The following is a 5,421-nucleotide window of genomic DNA, read 5'->3' on the forward strand; positions in this document are numbered from 1 at the left end:
ACTGCCCCTCTCTCTCACACCCTGCTTCAAACAGCAATCACTGCCCCCCTTCTCACACCCTGCTTCAAAACTCAATCACTTCCCTCTCTCTCACATGCTGCTAACCTGGCTCACAGGTTAGGTGAATTGGTCATGCTAAATTGCCCATAGTGTTAGGTGTAGGGGAATATGTCTTCGGCCCCGCCAGCCTCTCTCTCTCTCTCACCCTGCTTCAAAACTGAATTACTGTCCCCCCTCTCACACCCTGCTTCAAAACTCAATCACTGCCTCTCTCTCTCTCTCACCCTGCTTCAAAACTCAATCACTGTCTCCCCAACCATCTACTTCAAAAGTCAATCATTGTCCCTCTCACACCCTGCCTCAAAGCTCAATCGTTATCTCGCTCTCACATCTTGTCTCAAAACTCAATCATTATCTCTCTAACACCCTGCTTCAAACTAAAATCACTGTCCCTCGTTTACATCCTGCCTCAAAACTCTTTGTCCCTCTCTTACTCACTGGCTCCAACTCAATTACTCCCCCTTCCTCTAACCCTGGTCTAGTCACTCCCACAGACCTTGGCTCCAACTCAATTGTATTGCTCACTGCTCAATCAGTATCCCTCCTAGACTCAATCATAATTTTGGAATAACTAGTGGAGTATCAGAAGGATCAGTGTTGGAGCCACGATTATTTACAATACATATTAATAACTTGGATTACATAGGTAAATCTGCTTGCCCCAAGTTTGTAAATAACTCAAAAACAAACAAGTAGTGAGGAGATAATCAATCAATAGGGGGAGAGAGACAGGTTAGGTGGGCAAAGTTTAGCAGATGGGATATGTGAAGTAATGTGATGTTATGCTTTGGAAGGAAGAACTGAATATTATTTAAATGGGGAATGACTGCAGAAAATTGCAGCATAGATAGCTTTGGGGATTCTTGTGCAAGAAACACAAAAAGCTAGCGTACAGATTAAGCAGGTAACAGGGAAGTCAAATGGAATGTTGGTCTTTATTTCAAAGTGAATGGAGTATAAAAGTAGGAAAGTTTTGCTAAAACTATACAAAGCACTATTCAGACCACAGCTGGAAGATGACAAAAAGTTTTGGTCCCTTTATCTTAGGAAAGTTATATAGGTATTGGAGGAAATTCAGCAAATGTTCACAAGATTATTTCCAGAACTGGAGTGATTTTCATCCGAGGTTATATTGAGTGGTTTGAACAGATATTCATTGGTATTTTCAAGAATGAGAGGATAGTTTATTGAAACTTAGAATAGCAATTTATCATCACTTGTATTTATGAAAATACAGTGAGACATGTATAAATTCCTACAATTTTGGCACCATTTTAATTACAGAAATTAAAAAAGGAAATAATTGAGACAAAATTTGGACAAAGTTCATCTTCTGTTCCCTCCACAGCTCCTGAGTTTCTGGGGTGGCTACAGGACACTGCTGCCATCAAAGCTGTCCCTGAGGCCATCAAAGCAAGGATTTCTGAATAGGACCCACACATTGCCACTGTCCCACACGTTGCCACTCTTGAAACTGACACCAAAGCCAATGCATCGCCGCCAAGAACAAGGAAGGACAGACTGGGCCCACCAAGTGACCAACGCTGATGTCGCTGCTCAAGCTGTCGCCATTTCGGTCATGATGCCTATGAGGAACAACCTGGAACCACCATGCCTCCACCAGGAGTAATGCATTACACCCACCCACGGTGAACCCTTTGATTAAGCCACAGCCACTATGGCCAGGAGGAACAAATATTCAGATCCACCATACTGCTGCCGCCACAGAAGGCTCTTGCAACTGCAGCCACATAGAAGAAGAAAAGATGAACTTTTATAAGAAAACAAAATGAAGACACAAAACAAAAAAAAAAGAATGCGGCCAGCCAGATGAGTGGGAACATATGGGTACAGAGCCCAAACACTTCCGACCCTGCCGCTGCCGTCTTCTAACATTCTTAGGAGATTGACAGGGTAGATGCCGAGAGGTTGGTTCCCTTTCTTGGAGAACCCAAGAGCAAATGGCTGAATCTGAGAGTAAGGAGTTGCCCATTTAAAACAGGAAAGAGGAAGTTTTCTCTCCTAAGATAATCAATCTTTGATACTATTAACCGCAAGGGCTGTTGAGGCTGTGTCATTAAGTATATTCAAGACTGAAATAGATGGACTTAATCAGTGAGGGAATCAAAGCTTATGGGGATAAGACAAAAAGTGAAGCTGAGGATTATCAGATCAGCCATGATTTAATTCAAAGGCAGAACAGACTTGTTGACTAAATCGCTTACTTTTGCACTTGTATCTTACGTTCTTTGTTTAATCACTGTCCCACTCATCCTGCCTCTGACTCAATCACTCCATCCCGCTCTATCTCACCCTTCCCTCCCTCTAATTTAATTGCATTATCTCTCATTATCTTTATCCCCAATCACTCTATCCTTCCCTCCATTTCTGAATCACTATCCTTCCTTTGATCACTGCAACTAACACAAATATCTATCTTTCATTCCCTCTAAGAAAATAAGTGTATCCCTCATTTCATCCACATCCATGTCAGTCACTGTTTCTTGAATCTCTCTATCCCACAGTGCTAATTCAATAACTGTACCCATACCTTACTACCTTTGTCTCAATGACTGAATCCCTCTCTGCCTCTGACTCAATCACTCTATCTCTGCCTTTAACTCAAGCACTCCATCCTTCCTTCCTTCCTGCCAGTTTTATCCCTCATTTCCTGTACCACAATTACACTTGCCCTCCTTCCCTGACTCCAAGTCAATTACTGCATAATTCTCTAACTCAACCACACTATCCCATCCTTTCTGCTTCTCTAACTCAATTGCCATATTTCCTCTACACAACTCAACAACTTCTTCCTTCTATCTTTAATTCAATCACTCTTCCTTCCCTCTCTAACTCAATCACTCACTCCTCATTAATTCGGTACCTAATTGACTCCCAACTCATTTACTGGAAAAATCACTACCCTTCTTCCCTCTTTACGTCAATCATTCTCTCCTTACCCTATTCCCTTATGCAAATACTCACTGGCTCTTTCCTACTCTAAATCATGATGTGCAGGAGCTGGTGTTGGACTGGGGTGGACAAAGTTCAAAATCACATAAAACCAGGTTATAGTCCAATAGGTTTATTTGGAAGCAATAGTTTTTGGAATACTGCTCCTTCATCAGGTGGTTATGAAGCTGGACCATAAGGTCCTCCTGTAGGCAGTCAACCCATATAATATTTTGCAAATTCCACTTGGGAAATAGAACCAGTCAGACTCAAGATTCAGACAGACTCTGACCTCATATCTTTAATGCACTGTCTGAGCTGAGATATCACCTTATTTTTATAAAACCTTAAGTTATCTTGAGAATGTGACTTAAAATAAGTTCTGGGATTTACATATTAATGAACCGAACCTGTAATCCATTCTAAAAGATGAAAGACTTAACAACAATCTAGGTTTGTTAAATCTACCTTTTTATTTGCATGACACTGCAATCTTTTGCTATATATTGTGTCTTATGGTCCAGCTTCACAAACACTGTTGTAGGAGCAGCGGTCCGAAAGCTAGTGCTTCCAAATAAACCTGTTGGACTATAACCCGGTGTTGTGTGATTTTTAACCCTCTCTAAGTCACTAGGTCACCTCTTCCCTCTCTACCCCATCCGGGCCCTCCCTACCCTTGAGCTATCCACACTTACCATGCACCTTGCAACAAATTAGGAAAGGTTTGTTTTGTTCCCACTTTAATCTTTGACATTACATTGTTAGTTAACCACGCATACCTCAGACGTTTTCTGCTTGTTGTAAACTTTTTTTTTGAAAGAAAGAATTTGGAAACAGTTTCATGCCCAACGCCCTCTATTGTAAAACACCGCATCATTTATGACAATTGCAATATGTCTGTCGAAAACGGAGGTTTAACGTATATACTACAGGCACATAACGACAGCGAACACGTGGATATTACATAATCTTTGGAAAGGCTGTACAAAATATAAAAACAAAAAATGTTGCTTCGAGATATATTTCTTTCGTGTTTTTTACTCCAGGCAACCGCTCAATAAATTACAACAAAAGGAATTCGTTGCACTGAAGTTAATACAATTGCGCATTGTGGTGTGGAAAGTTTACTGGATGAATATCACCTTCTAATCTGTGACTTTGTTTTTTTTCCTAAAAGAGTTAACCTGTTAATGAACTACAAATTAATTTGAACATTAAAAGTGTGTCTATCGGCGGCGCGTTTGCCTTGCTATTCCCTGCACATTAAGCACCTGGAACCATGGCCACCTGAGAGTGATAGGAGCTGTCCCCCCGGGTTGTAACCAGACGCCTTTTTTTTCCACTGCAGTCTGGACAGGATTGAAAATCAATCCCCCGACAGCTGGAAATGACGGAACAAGGTGAGACAGCAAGGTTTCCAACAACCAGATGGCGGCGATTGAAGTTGCTACTTTTAAGTGTGCCTTGATCCAAGAGCGAGGGGTTTGACGGGGTATTGCCTTCGCGTGTTTAAATACGAACAAGATCGGCTGCAAAATGCCAGTCCTGTAAATACAATAGTTTCGAATTTGAGGCGAGTCTCGCGATACGTCAGACAGCAAATTCAAGACCTGTCCCTAGGCTCTAATCTGAATTAAAATGTACAGAAGACCAATGTTCCGAATAATTGATGATTTGGAGATGCCGGATAATTGAAGTTGAATTGCAGCCTTCAGGGACTCAGAGTTGTTGCAAAACTTGTATTTACGATGTACAATACCGAAACAACATGAATGAAATTATTGTATATTATAGAAATGCAAGGGGATTGTCCAGTAAAAGAGGGTGAGTTGGAGAATTTGTGGAAGGTATGATTTTTTAAAAACTGGACACAGTTTTAAAAGGAACATATCTATTCTATCTTGATGAATGAGCATCATCCTGAAACATTCATTCCAAGTCTCTCTTCACAGATGTTACTATACCTCCTACATGGAGGCCATTTGGCCTATCAAGTCTGCATCTACCCTTGAAAGAGCACTCTACTCTATCCCTGAAACCCCATACTAACCATGGCTAATCCACTGAGCCTCCACATCCAATGGACACTACGGGGCAATTTAGTATGGTCATTCCACCTAACCTGCACATCTTTGAACTGTGGGAGGAAATCAGAACACCCAGCAAATGCCAGAAAAATGTGTAAACTCTACACAGACAGTCACCCAAGGCTGGAATCAAACTCAGGTCCCTGGGGCTGTGAGGCAGCAGTGTTCACTACCCTTGCTGAGTATTTCCAACATTTTCTGTTTTTATTTTAGATTCCTCGCATCCACAGCACTTCGGTTGTACTTAAGTAAATGCTGAGGATCATAAACTGTAGTCCACTATTTTAAACATCCTGCTTCATTTGGAGAAACAGATATTTTG

Source organism: Chiloscyllium plagiosum, chromosome 13 (genome assembly GCF_004010195.1).
Source record: "Chiloscyllium plagiosum isolate BGI_BamShark_2017 chromosome 13, ASM401019v2, whole genome shotgun sequence".
NCBI classification, from domain to species: domain Eukaryota; kingdom Metazoa; phylum Chordata; class Chondrichthyes; order Orectolobiformes; family Hemiscylliidae; genus Chiloscyllium; species Chiloscyllium plagiosum.